Consider the following 26,092-nt stretch of genomic DNA (forward strand, 5'->3'; position numbering starts at 1 on the left):
AAAATGCGCTTTGAAAAACATAGTGCGAATCTGGAAGATTCCGTCCTAGGTCCAGTAGTAAGCGTAAAAATAATGTTTTACGTGCTGGCTGCAATGGTGGGTTTTCAAGCCACATCATCCCCTTCCCAGCGTGTACCGCCTCATTAATAATACATTCACAGGAAAATTCAGGATCGCTGGCGAATAGGCTTAGATTTACTCGTCACACTGCACCTCAGCGCTTCCTTGCTCCAGGCATCATATTTAATGTGCACCAGAGCGCAGCCTACTTCATGTCTCCACACTGGGGCAGATTCAGGCGACTGATAGGCCTGAAAGCAAAGAATATGGCAACCCCCAAATTTAGTGACGCCTCTCAGGGGCCCTTGCTGGACACAGTGGAAGGTCATCGCAATCTCTTCTATTCCTATTCTGGCCACAGGAGGTCCACCAGAGTCACCAATCTGGCCTGGAAGGTGGTGGCAGTGGTGGTCAGCACCACCTGAGCAAAGAGGTGGTCATCCTTCCAGTGCAGGAAGAGGATAAATGCTCTCATCTATTCCACCAGGGTAAGTCAACCGCCTCATCACTCTCAACTCATGAACTCACAAACCCATCACACATCCACAGGGATCTCACACCTCAAGGGACAACACCACTACCTCTCACATACACCCTCACATCTCCATCAGGCTCATATCCTCTGGAGCTCACACCCTCATCCCATCCATGGCTCCAATCACAACACAAACATCCCACACAGCATCATAAATCCTGCTCACACTCTTTCCATCTGTTTTCATGCCTGAGAAGCTGGCTAACAACAGCAGGGTGAGGTTCAATACCAGGGATGGAGTGGCCCACTTTAGGCCCCTCACTCACTTTGACGAGCGTGCCATGGGGCTTGACTGATGAGGACGTAGACTGTGCCCACGGCGACAGTGAGGTCGGTGGTGAATACCCATGTGAGGATCTTGCACCAAATCATCCCTCTTTCAATACAACTGAGTGCTCTCTCTCTCCTGCTTTTGACTCTGCTGCCATGTACTAATTATCTCTACTTTGGTTCACAGGAAGCTCTGCCAAGTGTTATGATCCCAGCTGATGTTACCACTAGATAAGCCTGATCCCAGGGCGGAGCCTGGATTGTTAGATCATAACTTTTTTTTTGCTTAGAAATGTGGAGAGTGGCTACTGAACAGAGTCACAGGAATCAGCTGATGAACTTTTAACAAAAGAATAAAACATTTATTAACCAAGAAAATATTGACTATGTTACATTACTCCTTCAATCACAGCTATATCTTTACAGATATATACAGATTTGTAAGGATGACACAAGTTCCAAAAGCTATCTTATACTCTAGTGTTCATAGTAATTACACAGTCCATTTAAAACACTAGGCAACCTGTGGTCAGACATACCTCACCAAGTGACAGATGCCACCCAGACAGATGCTATGAATCTTTCATCAGCTCCCCCCAGACACTTGCCACACCATGAGGCAACCAGTCTCATGGAATTCGATTTGGAATTTTCTCCCAAGTTGACGCTTTCTCTCAGATGCCTTCCGCAAGGGTCCACTGCCAGGGTTTTGAACTCTCCTTCCGCTGTTCTTCTTCCCTGGGTCACCACATGCATTCAAGCTTTCTTCCATACACTCTCTCACTGACTCAGCCACCAACAGTGCACCACTGCTTCATATGCCCATCGCCAAGAGTTACAGACCTTTGGCCATCTCTTTGGATCTTCTGTATTCTCACAAGCTTATAATCACTTTAAATATCCTTCCTGCAGCTTTCTACTCTGTAAGCTTGAAGCCTGGAGCCTTCCTTTGCTCATCACTCTTAACTTCACATAACAGGGCCCTTTCCAAGTTTCTGCATTTCCTTTGACTAGAAGGTCTTCTTGGGTCTTTCTCGTGTTGCCTCACTCCTTGGTCTTGGGACCTTTCAGTTCTTTTAGGAAATCTGCTCTCACTCTGCAGCTCTCTCTCCCAGTGTCCAGTCTCTCTGGAGTCCTGGCTTCAACTTCAGTTTGGGACTTGCTATCTGCCCCTCTGCTCCAGTCTCTCCCTGGCAGCTGTTGTCAGCTGAACTCAAACTGCTTTCTCTTTAGTTTTTGTGTGTGTGGGTGTGTGTGGGTGTGTGTGTGGGTGGTCCTCTCTGGACCCCTGTTGCTAGGCAACAGCACTGGTTTATTTCTACTCTTGTATTTGCTTTAATTTCTCTTCAACATTCGTAAAAAAAACTCATTAGAAATGCAGGCACTTTTTAAAGTGAAACTAAAACTCAAATTGTTCTTTTCTTAACATACAAATACAGAAATAAAAATTAAACTTAAACATTAAAGCTAAACTCATTCCTAGTACCCACAAATACAAATATAACTTACCTAAACTGTCCCTATTTCCTAACACAAGTGAACAATGCCCTCAGCTAGCCAGTCCCTCAGCTCCCTCCAGGCTCTGACCTCTAGCCAAGAGGACACCTCCTCCAATGAAGAGCTGGAAATAAACAGACTGTAAGACCCGTCACAGCACTTACCCACAACCTCCACAAGCAGAGACACACACTTTGGTGGAAACTAGGTTTAGAGCAGGCTCGGGTTCACAATCTGGTGGTCATCGCAAGGATGCGTGTCCGCAGCAGGAGGAGGCAGGTTCAGCCAAGCCAAGGAGGACTGTGAGGTCCGAGTCAGATGACGAGCCCCTGGATTTGACCTTCCAACTCATCATGGAGAGTCAGCAGAAGGCGGGGGAATATCACGCAGGGCTGTTGGAAGCCCTCAACAGAGTGGCACATGAGGCGGAAGAGTGTATCCGCCTGCTCTCTGATGAAGTGATGCCCATGTATGCACGTCTGGAGCTCTGCTTGGGAAGGATGGCAGATGCCATGGAAACCCTAGTTCTTCAGACGTGGATGTGCATGCAGATGTGCAGTCCATCGCAGTAGCCATGGATGAGGTCCCACAGTGGCAATGTAATGGACAAACAGGGCACCTAGCCGTCCCTCCAGATGCTACTCCTCTGAAGGAATCCGGCTGGGAGAAAGAGTGGCAGCTGGACACCCTGGGTCATCCTTTCAGAGGTTGTCTGTTCCCTTTGAGTTGCCTTTGCCTGTGGCCCCCTCCCCCTCTTTGTCTGTCACTGCAGAGGGAGCAGCTGGCCCAGAGAAGGATAGCCAAAGCAAGCAGGAGCCCTCAAGGCCTCGGCTCTCCATACTCCCTCCTCCCCCTCCCAAACTCACCCCACTGACACCTTCATCCCTCTCCTCCCAACCTCATACACCCCTCCCCACCGATATCTTTGTTCCCCTCCCTCACATACACACCCCCCCCTTTCCATGGTACACCTTCCTCTCTCACTCATCCCTAGACATTCCTCTCCCCCACTTTTGCTGATCATCCATAGCAGCCCATGGCCAAGACCATGATGTTTTGGTACAGACCTGAAGCATCAACGGAGACCTCCCACCTTCCAAGAGCTGCTTTGCGGCTCAGCCATGTATGTGAGGATCCATCCAGCATGAGATGCACATGTTCCTCCAGGATCTGGTAGCTGTAGGGCTCCAACATCTTCTTTTCCTCGGAGTCCACGATCTGAGCAAGGTCCTAAAGGTGAGTCCCAATTTCTGCATATCTTGCTTGTCCAGACATTTTCTGGGGTGGCATGTTTTCCTGCCAGTGTAATAGTAAATTGGGCATGGGGGAATGATTCTGGTTGGATCTTATTTTGCATCCCAACACCAGGATGCAAATCGGGTTCACATCAGCCTCCAGCAGAATTCGCGTTCTGCCTCGCTGTGATTTCATGATGGCTCAAAACCAATTTCTACCCCTCCCGCTGAAGTGTTCCCCCCCAGCCTGCCATGATGCCACAAACGGGACTGGACAATTCTGCCCATGGTATGATCAGACAGAGTCAACCTAGTTTTACCAGAAGGAAACTTGTGTTTGACAAATTTATTAAGAATTTTCTGAGAATGAAACTAGTATGATAGATGAAGGAGAACTGGTAGATATAGCATACTTGGATTTCCAAAAGGCATTCAATAAGATTCAACACAAAACATTAATGTGCAACATAAGGGCTCATATGTGGATAAGATAATAGGATGGGTTACCAGACAAGAAGCAGAGAGTAGGGATCAATAGAGCATTTTCAAGCTGGCAGGCTGTAACTGGTAGAGTGCCCTAAAGTTCAGTGCTGGGGCCTCAGCTATTTACAATATATATTAATGACTTAGATGAAGAGATCGAGCATCATGCATCCAAGTTTGCTGATGATACAACGCTATGTGGGAATGCAAGCCGTGTGGACAATGCAAAAATTGCTGTAATGAGATATAGGGAAGAATTTTCCCCATGTCAGGTGGGCCGAGCGGGACCAGTCATGAACCGGCGTGGACCCAATCGTCGCCCGCAATTGGGTCTGTGCTGCTATTTTACGTGAGCAGGCCAATTAAGGCCCGCATAGCATAATGCGCAACTCCAGAGGATAGTGGGAGTGGGTGGGTGGTGGCAGGAGTGCATTGACCGCCAGGTCCAATGGTGACCCGGTGGCCTATTTAAATGAAGCGCTGGTAACCTTTGCAAGGCAGCTCACAATGGCAAGTTGAAGGGCTCATCAGCGGGCTTCTGGTGAGCAGGCGAGTCCGGAGGATAGACCAGCAGAGCAGGCCAGGCTGGAGTGTAGGGCAACAGGGAAGTGTGCTCCTCATTTTTCAGATGAGTGCTTAGTTCCCCTTGTGGAGGAGGTGGCAGTGTGGTGGGAGGCCTTGCTTCCGAGGGATGGGAGACCTCCCCACCTGACCAAATGTGCATGGGAGGAGGTGGCCAAGGCAGTGAGCTGCCATGATGTGGTGCGATGTACATGGGTCCAGTGCCACAAGGGATTCAATGACTTGCCGCGCTTGGGAAGGGTGAGCACCATGTTGGCAGAGGTCACTTAATGTAGCTGTCACCCTTTCCGCCCAATGTGCCACCGTCCCCACCCCCAACAACTCCGAGCACAGTTACAACATTGAATCCTTCATGACATGTATCCCTCCCTGGGTGGTCCAGCAGATATTGCCCATGCCTCGTTCACCCTGACAGGGTTGAGCTAAGATGGGTTCTAGGCCCACAGCATGTCTGATACTGACACCCAGAGTATAGAATGGAGGTGAAAGTCAAGGATCTGCACCTAGGCATTGTGCTGGAACTGGGAAGCATGTCAAAGTCAGGGTGCTAACATGCTGGGAGGGGAGCTTCCAGGTGGTGGGGCACCAATCCATCTGCTGGTCTTAGTGTTCCACGTGCTTGTGCCTCTTTGTTTAGCTAGGTTAGACTGTGTGGTCCCAAATGTGATGGAGACAGCATCTGGGCAATGGGAGTCAGCCCTGGCTTCTTTGTGTGAGTGTGTGGCAGCTGAGGAGTGACAAAGCACTGTAGCCCTGCAATGTCCCACTCTGGTTGGGTTGACAGGGGAAGTCTCAAGTAGACCTTCTAGTCAAAGGAAGGACAGGAACCTGGAAAAGGCCCTTGCAGCTCCAGAAAGGCTACCAGGGAAGGACATCTGGCTGTTGTTCTGAAGATGGTTTCGAGTGCGGCAGCAAACACCAGGCAGGAGGGCAAGTCTTAAGGGCCCTCCGCTTTTCTGAGGAGTGCATCGCTGTCCTCCTGGAGAAGGTGGCGGCCAGGAGGGACACCCTTACCCCCAGAGAATGGAGGAAGACCTCACAAAAAGGGCATGGGAGGAAGTGGTAGCACTGGTGAGCAGCCATGACGCGGTGGGGCACACATAGGTGCAGGGCCAGGAGTGCTTCAATGACTTGCTGCGCTCAGGAAGGGTGAGTAGCATGTTGACATGGGCCAATGTGCAGGTGTTTTAAGCTGTGGCTATCTCCCTGTGGACTTGAGGGGTGCTAGAGTCTGAGTGCCAGCTGTCAATGATTCTGGAGCTGGAGCTGGCCAAGGGGGGTGAGCCCTGGCTGCTTGGACTGAGTGCCTTGCGGCTCGAGGGCCACGACTCAAATTTGCCCTGCGAGGTGTTCCTCAGCTGGGATTGGTCAGGCTGCATTGGCACTGCAGGTAGAGAGTGGACTAATCAATGCCCCTCTGTTGTTTCAGCAGAAGACAAACCATGACCAAGCCGAGAGAGCATGTACAGGAGAAGGCCCACCCAACTTGCTGCTGCTCTCCCAGTTTGAGCAAAAAGCCCTGCAACTCGAGAGTCAGCACACTCCCCATCCAACCTGGCCAGGGGAGGCAAGGGTGCCAGATGAAGGTAGGAGTGCAGTGCATGGAGGTGAGACTTTCAGATTGTGCAACAATTCTAGTGTAGTCTCCTTATTGCTGTGAGCCTCGAACACCTGGATTCTCCATTGACCATTGAAAGACGAGGGCACCATGATGCAGATTTCATTGTCTCACCTGGAAACCGGCGTGCACAGTGACAGTGTGATGACTTTAACTAATGGCATGTCCTTCTTCTCCCTTTTGGGTTCACCAGCAGGTGTTCGCTCTCCAGACCCTGAAAGGCCACCCCTGACACCAGAGGACCACCAGGCATCATTTGCACATGTGTCACACCCGCTCTCTGAAGCAGGCACCAGCGAAAATATCAGCACCTTGGTGAGCATTAGATCAGCGATTAGTATCTTGGTGCACATTGGTGAGGGCACTTCACACCCTCTTGAGTTGCAGATGGAGGCAGAGAGTGGCCAGGGCACCAGCAACCGGAGGACTGATGGGGACCAGGACGATGCTCAGTTGAAGGCTGATGATGGGCCTCTGGAGTTGTCCATTAGGTGGCACATTGCCTCCTCCATTGAGAGAGTGGCGACTCTCGTGGAGAGGCAGCTCCAGGGACAGAATGAGGGGTTCCTGGGATTGCAATGGGACCTGCAAGCCCTCACACAGGCAATGACCTCAGGTGGTCAGTGCCAGTGTGGGAGATGGATGAGGCATCCAATATCCCAGCTAGGTGCCCGTCCATCAATGGTGTGCAGGGAGATCCAGAGCGACCTCATGTTAACACATGAGCTGCCTGACATCTCTGTGGGCTCCTCTCAGGGAGCTCTGGATGATGGCAGCAGCTCCTTGGTCCCTCTGCCAGTGACCATGGCATCTGATGAGGTTGCAGCAACTGGAGAGATGCCAGCTGTGGCATTGGCCGCTCCCTCCCAGGCAGAGCCAGCACAGGCTCCACTGATCAGAGGACGACTGCCAAGGTCATCAAGGCCAACAAGACACAAGGGTGAGCAGGCTGTCTGCAATGCTAGTGCCAGCAAGGGTGGAGCAACTAGACGTAGCACTCACAAGTGTAAGTTAAAGGCACCATGAGCACACGAGCGACAGGTCACGGGTGATCTTCTATTCATTTATGTTTAATTTATGTATACTGCTCTGGGAATGAAGGCCAGAGAAGTTTATATAAATAGTTTGGAATTGTCAAAATGAGATAAATTTTGGTTTTGTCATCATGGCCTGAGCATACGCCACCTTTTTACTTTATTCGTGCAGGGTGCGCCAGTATGTAATGCTGGACGTATGTGGCTCTGAATTTTATTGCTCAGGCACTGAGTGTACTTTGTGTTCAAATGAAAGGGTCCTTTCAGACATTCGGGATGGAGGCGGTAGCCCTGGCAATTGTTTGAAGCTGATATTTGGCAGCTCAGCTGAAGGAGCGTTGGATCAAGGTGTCTCTGCATCCATGCCCTCAGCATTCTCCTCACTGTGCTCCTCTTCTGACTCACTACTGGACTCATCATCTGTGGCCTGTGCAGCGGCGTTAATATCCTCTTCCTCCAATGGGACATCCTTGACAGTGCCAGATTGTGGAGAGAGCAGCATGCAACCACTTTCAGTGACACCTGCTCTGGTGAGTATTGTAATGCTCCCCTTGAAGAGTCCAGGCATTGGGAGCACATCTTGAGAAGGCCTATGCTCCTCTCTACCACCGCCCTTGTGGAGACATGACTCGTATTGTAACGCTTTTCTGCATCTGTCCTTGAATGGCAGAGAGGCATCATGAGCCACCTCTTCAATGGATGGCCCTTTCACCCAGCAGCCATCTATCTTGTCAGGCCGGAGCACTGAAGAGCTTTGGCACCTGGGAGTGTTTCAGGATGTACGTGTCATGGGAGCTGCCAGAGTAGCTTGCACAGACTTGCAGAATCTGCATCCTGTGGTCACACACTATCCGCACATTCATGGAGTGGAATCCCTTCCTGTTGATGAAGGCTCCCGGCTGACCCACTGGCACCTTGAAGGCCACATGTATGCAGTCGATTGCACCCTGGATGCGGGGAACCCAGGAATTGCTGCAAAGCCTCTGGCTCACTCAGCTCGGCTGTCCTCGTCTGTACGGCAAAGAATAAAGGTCAGGACCTGCCTGAACAGAGTTTCTGTCACCAGCTTGATGCAACTATGGACAGCTGATTGGGAAACTCCACACAGATCTGCCACTGACCCCAGGGAAGAGTTGGAGGCATAGAAGCTGAGGGTCACTGTGACTTTCAGAGCCACTGACATGGGATGTCCACCCACACAGTCGGAACTGATCTCAGGCCTAATCATCTGGCAAATGAAGGTCATGGTCTTCCTTGAGAGATGGAGTCTCCTTCGGCATTGCTTCTCGGACATATTGAGGTAGCTGCATCACCGCCTGTAAACCCTGGCATCAGGGTGGTGGTGTCTTCTGTGGCCCCTTCCGCTTTGGGCTATTGCTGGCCCTGTGCGCCCTGTGCTTGCACCTCTCCTCCCACAAGTACCCTGGAAGCTGCATATGTTCACGTGGCCTCCTCTCCCTTCTGCCCCTCTCTTCCTCCTCAGAGAAGTTGCCTCCAGCGGAGGCTACAATCCCTATTACTAGGGTAAGGGAAGGTATGTTCTGCTGAAGGGTCATGAGGACTCGAAACATCAACTCTTTTCTTCTCCGCCGATGCTACCAGACCTGCTGAGTTTTTCCAGGTAATTTGTTTTTGTAAGGGAAGGCTGTCCGATACCTAAAAGGGTCCACGTGGTCAGAATCATCCGGGGGCCTGGCAGACAGCAATAAGCCCTGAAATGAGATCTGGAAATGCTAAGAATGAAACCCTGAACAGAGATGAAGCTACCAAATACCAATAAGCAACCAGCTGCCAACTATCTCCAAAACTCCTCACTACTCACATTGGCAATGCTGCTAGCCCTTTTTATCCCACCCTTGGTTGAGGTTTGTGAAGATGTCGGCTGGCCGCCTGCCTGGTTTGCTTGTGCAATGAGCAGAAAATCACACGGGCAAGGAAAAATCACAGTCAATTGTACTGTTAATGGTCTTAAGTGGCCTGTAAATGAATGGTGGGCACCGGTCTGGCACCTACCGAGAGAAATATCACACGAGTGCGCAATGATGTTGGGGTGTTCATCAGACATCATCGCGCATTATTTTACTCCCATTTGGGTTGGCCACGTGCCCACCCGTGGGATGGAAAATTCAGCCCAAAGGCTTGAGAAAAGGTAAGAAGTTCGAAAGAGACAACTGAAGGCCTGTAACTCTTTGCTATGGGCATATGAAGCAGTGGTACTATTTTCTGCTGAGTTGGTGAGAGAATGTGTGTGGAAGACAGCTTGAATGCGTGTGCTATACCAGGAGAGAGAAACATCGAAGGAGAGTTCGAAACCCTGGAGGGTGAACCCTTGTGGAAGAGAGTGTGAGAGAAAGTGTTGGTTTGGGAGAAGATTCCAAAGTGAGTTCTTCGAGAGTGGAGATTGGAAACCCTCAGATGAAAGACGGAGTTCAGTGAGACTGGCTGGCTCACAGTGTGACAAGCATCTGGGTGGAGTTGAGGAAAGATCCATAGCATCTTGTTGAGGTGGCACCTGTCATTTGGTTTTAGAGTGTGGTGTGTCTGACCACAGGATGCCTATTGATACATGGTCTGTGTACTTACTGTAGACATTAGAGTATAAGATAGCTTTAGTGACTTGTGTTATCCTTACAAATCTGTATGTATCTGTAAAGGTATAGCTGTGGGTGAAGGAGTATTGCCATATAGTTCATCTTTTCTTGTTGAATATATGTTTTATTCTTTTGTGAAAAGTTCATCAGTTGACTTCTGTGACTTTGTTCAGTAGCTACTCTCCACGTAGCTAAACAAACAAATAAAAGTTAGGATCTATCAAACTGGGTTCCACTCTGGGATCAGGTTTGTCCATGGGTAACCTCAGCTGGGGATTGCAACAACTGGAGCTGCACATATCTTGAAAGTTAGTGTAGAGTTGACATCAGCACATGGGGCAGAATTTTCCCCCTGTCAGGGGCGATTGTGCGGGGACGAGCAGGAGTGGGCACGAACCAGATCGGGCCCCTGATTGGGTCTGCACCACCATTTTACGTGGGCGGGCCAATTAAGGCCCGCCAAGTGTAACACGCACGCACAGGCGCTGAGCGCTCCCTGTGCGGTCGGGGAGGATTCCCTGAGTCTGGGCCTGCACTCTTTCACGCATGCACTTGAAAGAGCGCAGAAATCTCCCTGAGGCACAGAGCTGCTTCAGGGAGATTAGTTAAAGTTTTTAAAAGCTAAATAGGAAAATAACTTATTTTAAGACATGTCCCCTCACGTGACAGTGTCACGTGAGCTGGGACAGGTCAAGGAGCATTAATGGAAAACTTTACTTAATTTATAAAAACTTCATGAAACGTCATCCTGCCTGTGGATGAGCTTTCATGAAAAATGTGAAGGCCGCCCGACATCACCGCTTGCCGACCGGAAAATTCTTCTCATGATGAGTCATCCGGGCAGGAGGCCTGCAGTCAGGCCAGGGGTGAAATGTGGCTCATTAGCTAGATCCCTGGAGGTGAAGGTTGCAGATGAGTTCTACTGCAGAGGAGGACCTCGATGGGACAGTATGCATGAGAGCACTGATGGACAGACACATCAAGATGTTGGCCCATTGGTTGGTCTGTCAGACAATCTCCTGTCACTGTCAGGAAGCATCCTCCAGCTCCAACTTGGAAGTGAACATCATGCAAATCTTTTCCCCCTCTACAGTCTCTGCTCTATCTCCCTGTCATCCTAAAAATCCCAAGTCACTACCACTCCTGCCTCCTTAACTTTTGCAGTCTTTGTGTGGCCGGGTCACTTACTCTCTTGTCCTTTCTATGTGGATGCAGCAACTCTGCAAGAAATCCAGGAGCTCAACAGGATCTCCAGAAACACTCTAAAGTACATCCAACACTTTTCAGTAGAAAGGTTATCAATAATTACCTTATCTCCAATTTGGGTTCCTGTATTAAAGACGTTAGGGCAAGGCCCATCTGGTGAACAAACATGCACACTGGACATGTGTGGTCCAAATCCTAGCTTCACATCAGCTGGTTGCCTTTATGGCGCCAAGATAGTGCTGATTCCGGTTCACATAGGAAACATACCTTTGTGAGGCCTTCTCCAGCTGAAATGCCATGCAGGCCAGGCAGAAAGCAGCCAGCAATGCATTGTGTCCCAGAAAGCTCCACAGCATTGCTTGACCTGGCATTACCCGATTGAATTTTTAACCCTATCGTTCAATGTTTGGACTTGTAATTTGCCGATGACACAAAAGTAGAAGGTTTGGGAGACAATGCAGAATACTGTAAAAGTCATCATGCAGATCTAGGCAGGTTAAAGGAAGGATGCAAATCAAATCTGAAGTAATAAATATTATAAGAGAAAACAAGAAATAGGTGTACATATTTAATGGAAAGACACTAAAGAATACGGATGAACTGTTATCAATGGGTTCAAATAAATAATTTAAGTAGAGGAAGTTATAAAAAAGACCAATACAATTTTGGATTTTAGAAATAGGGGCATAAAGTAAAGAAGATGTTATGAATTTATGCAGAATGTGGAGGACAGTAACAGATCTCAGGAGGACATAAACAGACTGGTGAAGTGGGCAAGCTCAAGGCAGGTGAAAATTAAGAAAAGCATAAAGTGATACATTTTTGCAGGAAGACTGAGAGAGGCAATTTAAAGTAAATGGTACAGTTTTAAAGAAAGTCTGGGAATAGAGAAACCTGAGGATGTAGTGCACAAATATTTGAAGTTATAGCCTGGCAAGTTGAGGATGTTGTAAAGAAACAAATGGGATCCTTGATCTTATTGATATAAGCTTAGAATACAAAAGCAAGGAAGTTATGTTAAACTTTGGAATTGGTTAGGTCTCAGCTGGAAGATTGTGTGCAGTTCTCGGCATGCACTTTAAGGAGGATGTTAAAGATAAAATTTACAATTTTGGTACCAGGAATGAGGGACTTCAGTTATATGGAAAGACTAGAGAATCTGAGGTGGTTGTTCTTAGATCAGAGAAAGCTGAGTGGATTTGACAGATGTGTTAAAAGTCATGAACTTTTGAAAAGTTAATGAGAAACCATTTCCAGTGGCAGACAGATTGGTTACCAAAGGGCACTGTCAAAAGGACCAGTGGAAGTGAGGAAACATTTTTTTTTAAAACAGTGAGTTGTTATGATTTGGAATGTACTACGAGAAAAGAAGTAATTTCAACAATAACTTTCAAAAGAGAGTTGGAAAAACACTTGAATGGGAAAATTGTGGTGCTTTGGGGAAAAAACAGGGTAGTGGGATCAATTGGGCAGTGGTAAAGAGTCTGTAGAGAAATGGTGGGATGAATGGTCTCCTTCTGTGCTGTATCAATTAATATTGACTAAGCCATAGCTAGAATGTGTCCAGTTCTCAGTGCTCCATTATAGAAAGGACACTCTTAAAGAGAACTATAGTAGATTCACCAAGGTGATGCCAGTGATGTGAAATACAGTTACAAAGAGAATCTATTTCTACTGGAATTAAGAAGACTAAGAAGAGCTTTAATAGAGATTTTTAAATTTACGATGAGTGAATAGAGAAAACCTTACTCTAGTTGTGGCATTAGCGAAATTACCCCTGACGGTGAGAACAGAAGTTAGGAGGAATTTCTGTGCACAGAGAGCTGTAAGAGCACAGAACGCCCTGTTACAGGGAGTACTTAAAAGTGAGAGAGAGAGAGAGAGACCATTGCTTTGAGGAACGTTATCAGGCTTTTCTTACACTCCTGCCACAACTTTAATGGAAGTTTGGCAGGAATCTTGTTTGCATGAGTAAATAGGGTTTCCACCACACGTATGCTACTGTTATGGCACTCGAGTGGAAATTCCCAAAGTGCGTCTGTTCAGAAAAAAATTGGATAACTGTTTGAATCAGTGGAAGATACAGACTGATGAGTAGAGCAGGATAGCAAAATTAGTTTTAGATTGCTTAGAAAAGTTGACTTAGAAAATATGTAAAAAAAATGGCTCCCTGTAAATTCATGTAACTCTAGTAGTGATGGCCCATGATTTGTTACTAAACCAAGGCATTTGACAAGAACTTTATCATGATTTATTTAATTGAATGATAGAGTGCAATTCATTAACTGCTAAATATATATATATATATATATGTACCATATCTGAAAAGTAAAAATTCCTTTCTGAGAATTTCACTGTAGTATCCATGAGTGGAGTTTCATCTCAATCAACCAGGTACTGTTGAACAATATTAATTAGTGGCTTGGTATCTATGGCATAACCGAACTACTAAGAGCCACTTAAAGTAGTTTTAGAATGTTTAGACCAAAAGTCTGATGTATGCAGAGACAGCAATAAAACTGACTGTGAATAGGAGACTCAAGCTGAAGAATACCTACAACATAATTGATTACATTAACTTTTCTCCTGGTTTAAAAATGCTGCAAGTGTTATAAGTGGAGGATGTGAGAGAAGACATGATAAATGGTTCCATCCTTCAGGAGTTATTCAGTCAGCATTCCTTGTGCTAATTGTTATTATACCACATGTTATAGCTTTTGTTTATATGTATGTTCAATGTAACTATAGCATGACTATATTTCCAAATTATCTTCTTCTAAATGTTATATATAGAGAATGAACAAGGCCTTATGAAATAGGCCACAATCATTAACCAAAGGAAATAAAGTAACATTCACTTCACTCAAAGGCATTTTGCCAGAAGAAACTGTCCATGGATCTGCTGCATTGTAATTTTACCAGAGACACTTGTGTCCCATAAATCCCGGGTAGACTTGTGCCATGTTGTTGTAAACTCCTGACTAGTTAATTGGATGATGTTCAAATTTTTAACAGAAATGCAACCTGTGTGCTTCATAATATTATGGCTTGGTTGTACATGGGTGTTAATGTTTGCTAATTTCTCAATGAGAAAGAAGAGTCAATTGTCATCTTTGTTAATACCTGTGTTCTATTAGGAAGCTACTTAAATGGCAATGGAAAATATTTTATGCAAAGCAAACACTCTCCACTGGCTGAAAGAGGTACTGCTGCTTTTTTGCAATCTAAAGGTCTGCATATATCTCCTAACTTGTGAACCAAGAATTTTCAGATAACCCAATATTTCAATTATTTATACTTTTTACAGATTTCCTATGGCATTGTTTGCAGTGTGTCAGATTAAGTTGTTGCAAGGTGAGAGGACTAGAGCAAGTGAGAACACTGAAAGATGTTTGCAAAGGATCCGTCTGAATACAGTGAACATTTTTTTTTTTGATTGGCTCTTGGAAAGTAAATAACTAGGGGCCACTAAAGCCATCTAATGCATATCTGCTGTCATTCTTGTAGGAGTGGAGAAAAATGGTTGCTTTCCAGGCAAATGAAGAGTATCCCATTAGAATCCTGATATGTTTCTTTCAGTTGGTGGAGAGGCTTTGGGGATTCAGGAGGTGAGCCACTTGACACAGAATACCGAGCCTCTGACCTTGCTCTACTAGTCATGCCATTTAGTCTGATTGCTAGTCCAGCACTGAGGGAGTGGTGCACCATTGTAGGTACCATTTTGAGATAAAACGTCAAACTGAGACCCTATCTGTTGGCCTGGGGGATGCAAAATGGCACTATTTCAAAGAAGAGCAGGGGAGTTATTCTAACCAATACAATAATAGCAACTACCCAACAATGTGGAAAATTGCCCGGGTATGTCCGGCGGTTGTGAGACAGGGTGACACATCTCTGTCCTTGATCACACTAAACAACACTCCACTGAAATTGCTTATCAAATTCTGCTACCTTGGGCCCATGGTGACAGGAAATCTGCCTCTTGATGCATGTATAGGGAAAGCAGCTACAATGGGCCATTCATGAAATGTGCATGGAATAAACATCAAGCTGATCCTTAGGACCAAGTTGCAGACTTATAAGACCTGTGTTCTCAGTATCTTGTGGTACTGTTGTTAAACATCCGTAATTATCAATCTCTGGTGATAGACTGTCCACCAATATCCATTACAAGCCTACCGACTCCCACAGCTACCTCGAATACAGCTCCTCACACCTCGCTTTCTGTAAGGACTCCATCCCATTCTCTCAGTTCCTTCGCCTCCGTCGCATCTGTTCCAATGATGGTACCTTCAAAAACAGTTCCTCTGACATGTCCTCCTTCTTCCTTAACCGAGGTTTTCCACCCACGGTCGTTGACAGGGCCCTCAACCGTGTCCGGCCCATCTCCTGCGCATCCGCCCTCACGCCTTCTCCTCCCTCCCAGAAACATGATAGGGTCCCCCTTGTCCTCACTTATCACCTCACCAGCCTCCGCATTCAAAGGATCATCCTCCGCCATTTCCGCCAACTCTAGCATGATGCCACCACCAAACACATTTTCCCTTCACCCCCCCCCCCTGTTGGCATTCCGTAGGGATCATTCCCTCCAGGACACCCTGGTCCACTCCTCCATCACCCCCTACTCCTCAAACCCCACCTATGGCACCTCCCCATGCCCACGCAAAAGATGTAACACCTGCCCCTTCACTTCCTCTCTCCTCACCGTCCAAGGGCCCAAATACTCCTTTCAAGTGAAGCAGCATTTCACTTGCATTTCCCCCAACTTAGTCTGTTGTATTCGTTGCTCCCAATGTGGTCTCCTCTACATTGGAGAGACCAAACGTAAACTGGGCGACCGCTTTGCAGAACACCTGCGGTCTGTCCGCAAGAATGACCCAAACCTCCCTGTCGCTTGCCATTTTAACACTCCACCCTGCTCTCTTGCCCACATGTCTGTCCTTGACTTGCTGCATTGTTCCAGTGAAGCCCAAAGCAAACTGGAGGAACAGCACCTCATCTTCCGACTAGGTACCTTACAGCCTTCCGGACTGAATATTGAATTCAACAACTTTAGGTCTTGAACTCCCTCCTCCATCCCCACACCCTTTCTGTTTCTTCCCCCTTCCTTTTGTTTTTTCCAATAAATTATATAGATTTTTTTTTTCCCACCTATTTCCATTATTTTTAAATATTTTTAAATCTTGTATGCTCCCCCCACTCCCACTAGAGCTATAACTTGAGTGCCCTACCATCCATTCTTAATTAGCACATTAGTTTAGATAATATCACCAACAACACCTATGTATTCTTTTGTTCTTTTGTCTGTGACATCTTTTGATGATCTGCTTCTATCACTGCGTGCTTGTCCCTACAACCACACCACCCCCCTCCACTTCTCTCCCCCCACCCAACACCCCCCCCTCCCCCCCACCTTAAACCAGCTTATATTTCACCCCTCTCCTTGGATTCACCCAGTTCTGTTGAAAGGTCATGAGGACTTGAAACGTCAACTCTTTTGTTCTCCGCCGATGCTGCCAGACCTGCTGAGTTTTTCCAGGTAAATTCTGTTTTTGTTATCCGTAAGTAAGTGCAGTGTGTCTGTCAGTGGATTTTGAACTCAGCCACTGCACTGATGTACTGTTTTCAGATTTCCTGGCCAATTAATGTATGCAGGCCTGAAGACGAATCGCACAAGTTGATTAGAACTCACATACTGACTATTAGTTTTCAAAAAAGGAAGCCCAACAATTTTCATCTTCGTTGTTTGTAGTACATTCTCGGCACCTCATGGTAGGACAAAATCATGAATGCAACAGTCAATTTCAAAGGCAACTATTTGATTTGCAACTACTTTTTTTGCTGATCAGTGCCAACAGAAACTCTCAGCCTCTCAAGCCTCTCCTTTCCTTTTGTTTCTAGTGTTCTCTTTGTTAAGGGAAGAAGGCATAAGAATGGCACAAAATGAATTGCTCATTTAGAGAGCCAACGTTGACATGATGGGTCAAATGGCCTCCTTCTGCACTGTAACATTTCTGTGTTTCTTTCAATATGTTGCTGCCCTCCTGCATTTATCCTAAAACCAGCAGAATCCCTCAACTGTAAAAGCTGCAATGACCCTCCTGCCCAAAACCTACATCCTGCCAAGTTTGACTGGATGAAACGGGAACTTGGTATCCATCACAGCCACTGACTGGAAGAAGGCACTGTGCCCTTCCCTGCCCCCATTTAAAGTCTGCTTCAAATGCCAAGGCCCAACTGAAAGATTTGATAGGGCCCAATAAGCAATGTGAATCTGGGAGAACTTACTTCCACTGAATTTCCTGATTTCTATATGGTGTCCTATCACCATTCCAAGTCAGGACATTATGCATATAAATTTGACCACAGCATATTTCTGTGTAATCCTAAGTAGTTCAAAAGAGTGATTGTATTTATACAGAAGAAATCTCTCACATTTCAAATATAAAACTCTACTGAACTCTGGATATTTCTTCTGATGAAGGTTTTCTGCAACAGCTGTGCTTACTTGAATTTGGGCAATGTAGAAGTGACCTTTCAGCTTATCCATAATGATACATTTGGATGAAGCTGACCTTTAATAATAGTGAAGGTTTGCCATTTCATAAATATAACTAGGCAACATTCTAGAGCTGACAGATGGAAACTAAACTATTCAGTCCTTAAATACAATCCAAGGTCACCGTTTTATTGATAGCATACAAACCAATGTTTTAAAGGTAACCTGGGCACGTAAGCAAGTTTGAAGTGAAATTTGTCTGCTTCGAGTAGCTTTCTGCTTTTATTCAATTTTCCTTATCAACATTGAAAGATGTTCTTGAGAACTCCCCTGATGGTTGACTGGACCAAAGCACTGATGCGAACAGACTAAGAATGTCCTAGTTCAGTAAATGATTTGAACTGAGGAGGCTCTCATGGAGCATGAACACTGACATGGCTGCTTGACTGATTGGCCGGTTTTTGGAATGCTGGAAATACTCAGCAGGTCAAGCAGCATCTGTGGAGAAGGAAACAGAGTTAATGCTCAGGTCAATTAATTCTGTTTCTCTCTCCATAGCTGCTACCCAACCTGCAGAGCTTTTCCTGCATTTTCTGTTTTTATCACAAGCTTAAACCATCCTGTGCTATTGAAAGCAAGTCTTTACCTCATCAAAGGGAGATGCATTTTGGGTGAAGCAGATGCTGAACTTCATTGCAGAAGTGACTTTAACCTGGAAGAGATGCAGGATTGAACTTTTCCAGCCCTTTGGGGGCAGTGGTGGTGGCACAGGAAATTCAACCGAGGTGCATTGTGTCCGTTACCTGATGTCTTCCCACCTCCAGGAGATTTTCCGGCTTCCGTAGTGGGCAGGCAATCAATGTAGTTGTAAGAGCAAGTAGCTCTTAATTGTGTGGAGCAATGTAATCTTATGGAAGGCATGTGGGCTCCATGTGTCAGGAGCCCAGCAACACATTGGGGAGAGCTCATGCGGGGAGGTCAGAGAGAAGTCAGATGCTGCTGTCTAGAATGCTTTCACAAAGCTGCAAGACTGAAATGGGAAAGCCATGGAGAAAGCATTAATTTCCCCTCCACACTGATGGCTCTACTAGTTTTCAGCCTCCATATTTATAAATTCCTCTGAAGCATTTCAACAGATGCTTCATTTTGAGTCTCCCTTCAGCTGCTTCAGCAGTGCCCACCTCTCCTAGAGAGGTTGCTAGCTGGTCATTCCTGTGGGCAATCCCATAAACCCTACCATTTCTTTGTCCTGCCTGCCACCTTTAATTGGATGGTAAATGTGGAGGTGGCCTGTTAGTTCCACTAACTGCACCATTCACCTCAAACGTTGCAAAATGCACTAGCCCTTCATTACTCACCTATTAACAGTCTTCATCAATCACAACTCATATTCATCCTCACACATTTAACATTGCTGAAAGCGTCACATCTTGCAGCCTGTACATACTGTCACCTGTTCAACCATATCCGCTGCACCAAAAACATTCCACTGCACTCACTAACACACTTCCCACTCTCTTAGACACAAGTTGCCACATAAATGAAGGCAGAAGCACCTAATGAGCAGGAGACAGGCACTGATGTATATCCTCACCACAATGGAGCAGACGTCACTCACCATCATTGGACCATCCAAGATTTGAGATCATGGCCAAAGGTGGGACTGAGAAGATCAAAGATGACGGTATGTTCTTACTGAATCCTCTTTCTCACATTGCACTTTACCTCATCACATAATGTCAGCTGACTTCTAAGCTTCAGGTGGTGTAATGCTCTCCTCGCTTTCCCAAAATATCCCATTTGAATGAGTCATAATGATATATGACAGTTAATTATCAACCTGCTGTAAGGCGTTGGGGTTGCCATCCCTGGGATAATTTGACCATTTGACCCTGACATTGGCGATCTGACACAGCACCTCCCACACAATTTAATGCTGCCCACTGTTGTATTATTGTCTCTTAACGCAAATGCACCAAACACTGTAACGATGATTGGTCAACTAAGTGAAGGGCTCTTTATTACAGATTAACAGGGTTCAAGAGAGCTCTGCTACACAGGGGCTACCTGCTGACAGCTGCTCCAACAACTGTATCACATGTTAGCTTGCATCACTTCCTATGATGTATACAAAACTATTTACATATTCAGTAGTATGTTAATTGATATTATGATAATTAGTGATATCATAGCACCTCTGCCTCATTCCCTGCTCCCTGGGCCAACATTAAATTCTGCCCATAGTGTCCTTCAATTGCCATAATGATGAATTAGACTTATTAGAACAGAGCATTCAAAAAAAACTGTGAAATTAAATCTATTTCTAAGTTCATTTCAAAACTTGTATGGACAAACATGGAATCATATGCTTTATAAATAAGGGCAACAGATACAAAAGCAATGAAGTAATGTCAGATATGTACAAACCATTGGTTAGGCTGCTGAAGAAATTAACTACGATGATTCCTGGGATTGGATGCTTTCATTATAAGGAGAGAATCGAGAAAATGTGGGTCTTTTCATTAAGAGAGAGAAGGATAAGAGAATAAACATGGTCGAAACTACAATGGGTTTTGATAAGGTAAAAAGGGAAAATGTTTCCACTGGTCAGTAAATCAACAACTAGACAGCTTCAGTCAATCAGTAACTGGTCAGTCAGTAACTAGAGGGCTTAATTGTGATTATTACCAGAAAAATTAAGGGAGGGATTGGACATTTTTCTTATCTTTTCAAGCAGGTTTTGGATGTTGTGTCACCTGCTGTCTGAGAGTCTCTGCGGTGTGGGATCGGAATCCCCTCCAACTGGACTTTAAGAAATATGAAGGGACCCAAAAGCCATGGACGCAAGTACTATAAATAAAAGCCAAACCTCAACACAAAACACACAGAGGCAGCTGTATTGTAAGGAGTTAATTCCAAACATCCCGACATCGCAACAAGAACGACACAATTAAGAGACTGGAAAGGAAAGCATTATCACACCAATGGTGCAAGGTAGCTGCTTCTGCCTGATGTACTTAAAGGACTGAATCGTATATAATGGTACTGGACACCTGCCATCACATAACCCAATTAAGAAAATGGGAATTTCATTAGCATAACCGCCCCAGACGATGGACATTACATAGCAACATTCACTGCTATCAAGGAAGGAGGAAAAACATTGACGTGCCAGTCAGCTTTGGAGCCAAAGTTGCCTCACTTTGGTGGAGTCCATTGTTTTTGGTTATGGAAATAACATTAGCATTGAGTGAGTCTGTCTGGACCAGGGCTTGTAACAGACTGAAAGGATTGAAAAGTGCTAAGCGCTGACCATTGAGCAGGATGGCCTTAGGAAATCTGTTTATGATATTCCAATAAGAATTATCATAAAAAGGACAATATTGAAGGGTTTGAGGCTGTAGCTGGAAGAAGGGTCAGAGCTGGTCACCTTGACTCAGGACCTATAATCAACACCAGACAGACTATCTGTGTTGGGGATTGTAAGTGGCCTCAGCCAAATTGTAGTGAGATTAGCCTGAGGTTTTGTGGACTGCAGTCAAGGAGGAGGGTCAGGAATGGTCAGCCTGGCTCGCGGACCTGCAATTCGCACTGGAAAAGACCAACCATATGGGAGGATTGTAAGTTATCTGCCAAATCCGAGGGGTATTGGGGCTGAGGTCTTAAAATAACTTAAGTGTAACAACCAAATCCTGGGCTGGTTTTGGCTTGAATTGAGAAAGGTTTGGGGCATGAACGTGGGGTTTTGCTTGTGGTTTTTCAGTAAAGGCTTTTCTAATAAGCCGTGGTCACTTTATGCATTTAGGTGGGAGTCAAGGTTAGATTGTGGAGGGATTTAAATCAGTCTAACCAATTGAGATGTTGGGTGTTGTCATTTAAACTAGTCTAGTGGTCTTTGTATTAGGCAGTTAGGTTTTTTTTAATAAACGGCAAGTTTGTGGCTGAGACAAACCCTGTGCCTGTGCAAGTTTGTATTTTATAAAAATCCTAAAGTCAAGAACTATCCATAAGAGGGAAATGGGAGTGGGAACCTCCTATAGCAAGCACACCAGCATTTTGTCTGCAAATACAGAAACAATGGCCTGAATTTTTCCCTCGGTGTGCACGTGCAATCGGTGGGCCCGGAAGCAGATGTAAACTCCGCTCCTGCCTGAAACAATCGCGCTGGCTAGCTGGCCACCTAACATGAAACCTATTCTCAGAGAGGGCCAGCAAAGGCGGGTGGGGTGTTTGGGAACAGGGTGGGTATCTCCATGAGTCAGCCACAGGTAGCGGGTTTTAACAGGACAGAAGGAAGGACGCAGTGAAGGTCATGGAGAAGAGTTTTCAGAGATTGTGCTGTGTCCAGTGTGTAAATGCCTCTTTAAGGATAGGAGCCTCCTTATTTACGTAAGATATGAGCAATATGATTTACAGAGAAAACAAGTGAGGCCAGACTTAAACGAGAAATGTAAACTCCTAAATCCACACTGCTCCTTATATCCCGTCCTGGATTTACAAAGTGCAAGTTGTGCATTCCCTGCCTGCTCTGATTTTAGAAATGCAGGGACTCTTAAAATTGCTGTCCACTGCCTACTTAATTGCCAGAATTTGCCCTTTAATTGTTGTTGGGTGGCTGCCCACATTCGGACATGCCCGACCAGCGAAATATCACAATTCAGCGTGATGACATGCTGCAATATTTTCTTCACCCTCTACGACTGCTCCAGTTGCCACATGTGCATATCCACCAATTATTTGGGCTGTTAAGACATTTCATAGGTGCTGAATTGGTCCCATGGTGTTCTGATTAGCATGAACGATACAAGAAATTAAAATATAGTCTGCAATATGGGCTGCATCATTGTTCTGTTGAAAGCAGCTATTTACTTTATATAATTGCAGTTACCAGCAACAATTTTGAAAGTGGGAGTTATTTCTTTACACTAAGTGCATTACGTTCTCTGATCAGTCTCTCAGGTGATTGAGCCTGAATATTGTATTGCTAAATTTTTAACTTCAGCAAGGGTTGTGGGGACGGCGGGTGGGGGGTGAGAGTGTAAAATAATGGGCAGAATTTTCCTGTTGGTGTGTGGGGGTGGGCCCCGCACATCTGCACATAAAATGATGCGTGGTAACGTTGGGGGAGTGTCCCGACGTCAGCGCACGCCATTGCAATATTTCGTTGGGCAGGTGTGCGATGATATCCGCAGCACCTGCCAATCAACGCTGATTTTTCAGCGCCCGCACAATCTTCGGGTCAGCACATGGGTGCAACGGGCAGGTGGGTAGGACACATTTGTATAAACCTCACCCATGGGCGGGATAAGAGGGCTCAGAGGGGTCGCGAGTGTGCTCCGTCAAATATTGATTTTTCAAAGTTATTGAAACTTGCCCATGTGATCTGCAATACTTCAAAACACATACCAGCTGCTTTGGTCTGGACTCTTAACCTTCAGGTCAGCACTCTGCAGTGAGGAATCTTTTTTGGGCCTGCAGGTTTCAGGACGCCTTTCCCATAACCTGTGAATGGGAGCTGAACTGTCCACTGGAGGCACCTCCTCTGAGGAGGAAGGGAGGGCTGGAAGGGGGGGGGAAGCCAGAAGTGCACATTCAGCCTCCAGGGAAGCCACCTTTGGGAGGAGAGGCGCAGGCACAAGGGGTGCAGGGCCAAGAGGTAGACCAAGGCCGAAGGGCCACTATCCTGCTGCCAATGTTTACAGGTGGCAAAGCAGCTGCCTCAATATGCCTGAGGTGCAGTGCCAAAGGGGGTTCTGCCTCTCAAGGGAGACAGTCAACTATATCTGTCAGATGATTGGGCCTGAGATCTCTGCCAACTGTGTGGGCGGTCACCCCATGCCAGTGGCTCTAAAGGTCACAGCTGCTTTCAACTTCTATGCTTCTGGCTCCTTCCATGGGTCAGTGGGAGATCTTTGCAGTGTCACCCAATCAGCTGTCCACATTTGTGTCAAGCAGGTTACTGATGCTCTGTTCAGGCGTGCATTGACCTTCATCCGCTTTCATTGGGACCAAGCCAGCCAGACAAAGCGAGCCAGAGGCTTTGTGGCCATTGCTGGCTTCCCCCGTGTCTAGAGTGCAATAGACTGCACACATATGTCCATCAAAGCGCCAGCAGGTGATCCCGGTGCCCTTGTCAACAGGAAGGGCTTCCACTCCCTGAACTTGCAGATAGTGTGTGACCACAGGATGCTGATTCTACAAGTCTGTGCAAGGTGCCCAGGCAGCTTCCATGACGCCTACATCCTCAGACACTCCCAGGTGCCGGGGCACTTCTGTGCTCCAGCCCAGCTGGGTGGATAGCTGCTGGGTGACAAGGGCTTTGCCCTCAGAAGGTGGCCCTTGTTACCTCTCTGCCATCCAAGAACAGAAGCTGAGCAGTGGTACAATAGCAGCCATGCCTCCACAAGGGCTGTGATGGAGAGAACCATTGCTCTTCCCAAGATGCCCTTCCGATGCCTGAACTGCTCAGGGGCTGCACTCCAGTACCCGCCAGATTGTGTGTCGGTGATAATAGTTGCATGCTGCGCTCTCCACAATCTTGTGCTGGAAAGGGGGGTGGGGGGTGGTGGGGACGCAGTGGACGATGGGGATATTGACGCAGTGGATGTGGCTGCGCATGATGAATCCAGCAGTAAGTCCAAGGATGAGCATGCACAGGGAAGGGTAGATGCTGACCCGGGCATACTGCAGGGCAGCAGGGACACCCGGGAGGCTTTAATCGAACGAACCTTCAGCTAGCACACCATAGATGGACCTCCAGGACAAGCTCCATACTCAATACCTAAGTGCCAGGTCTGCCGGTTAGGAACAGTAACTAGGGGCCTTGTTAATAAAGCTGAATTTCCCACAAAGCACTCCTGACATTATTGGAAACCATCCACCTGCAGAAGAAAAGAGGCACCCTCAGCCTTGGTGACATGTCTGAATTTAATATCACAGGCAAAGAACTTTAACGAAACAAAATGACAATGGTGTTCCAATTCAAAGCAAATCATGAAGACCTCATTGCGGACCAACACAAAAGCACCAGTGATAAACCTGTGGTGTGCTAAAGGTGCCTTATGTTTACGTTTCTGGGTGCTATGTCTTGGAGCTGCCCCCTCGCTGGGAGTGGCATCTAAGACAGCCTGCTCACTCTGCTGTCCTGTTGGCCTCGATGACCTTGGCGGTTGTCCTCTGGCCCTGGGCTGGCCCCACCTGGGAGAGACCTGCCAGTTCCACGGCTGGCATCTCCCCAGTCATTGCAGCCTCACTGGATGCTATGGTCATTGGAAGAAGGGCGGAGGAGCTGCCAACCTCATCCAGAGCGCCCTGAGAGGAGTCCGCAGAGACGATAGGCAGCTGCTGCTCCGACGTGAGGTCGCTTCGGACTTCCCAGCTCACCATGATTGGATGGGCACCGAGCTCGGAAACTTGGTGCCCAGACCATCTCCCACATTGGCACTGACCAGCTGAGGTCAATGCCGATATGGGGGCTTGCTGGTCAGAGCGCATCTCCAGGAAGCCCTGATGGGACTCCTGGAGGAGCCTCTCCATGAGAGTCACCACTCTCTCCATGGAGGACGCATGGCACGCGGACATGAGGCTCACTGCATCAGCAATAGTCTGTGTAGGCTGCACCACAGAGACCAAGCCAAGTATAGCCACATGTATCTCCCCCAGATGCTCCCGCACACCTGGCCACATTTCCTGCCCCTGCTAGGTCACAGACGACTCCAGAGCATGTGCCTGGTTCCCTGCAGTTCTCCAATTGCTGGTGCCATGGGCACTCTCTGTCTCTGCCAGCTCCTCCAGCAACTGTTAAGTGCCCTCACCGCTGTGCCCCGGGCCACTAGCCGATGTTCTAACTCCCACCGAGGTGCTTGTATCTGCTCTGTTGCCTGGTCTGACGCTGGTGAGACTTCAGACCCCTCAGGTGTGAGAGGGAGCCTCTGCTGTTTCTCCTCCCGGCCCTGCTCCACTGATGCTGAAAGGAAGAACAAGGACATTGGATCAGTTAACGTGGAGACAATGACAATGTGCATCCCTGTCCCTGGATCATTATGTGCTCATCCTTCCATAAGTAATGGTCAAGCCATGTTGCAAAATTAATTCACTTAACATTCAGCAGTGCTATAGCTGTTGGGAAAACAATGCTGACCTCACTGTTGGGCATACCTATCTGGCCGTGACACCCCAGCCTCACCCACACCAATGGACCTGGGCACATGGTGCCTCTCCAATTCCAGGGCCTTCTGTTCAAACTGGCTGAAAATGAGTAACTGCGCCTGACGACCGCCAATCCTCACACACTCTGCAGCATTAGGAGCATTCTTCTGAAAATGAGAGAAGAGCATTGATATGTGCAAATTGTAAATGGACTCTCTTCACGGTCGGCCCACCCCAACCAGCATGGGACATATCAGTGTTCGAGTGTCTGCTCACCCCACTGCTGTCGATCACTCGGCAAAGGTGCTAGGCCTGTTCCCCCCCGCTCCACTCT

The sequence above is a fragment of the Carcharodon carcharias genome, chromosome 6 (genome assembly GCF_017639515.1).
Source record: "Carcharodon carcharias isolate sCarCar2 chromosome 6, sCarCar2.pri, whole genome shotgun sequence".
In the NCBI taxonomy this organism is placed as follows: Eukaryota; Metazoa; Chordata; class Chondrichthyes; order Lamniformes; family Lamnidae; genus Carcharodon; species Carcharodon carcharias.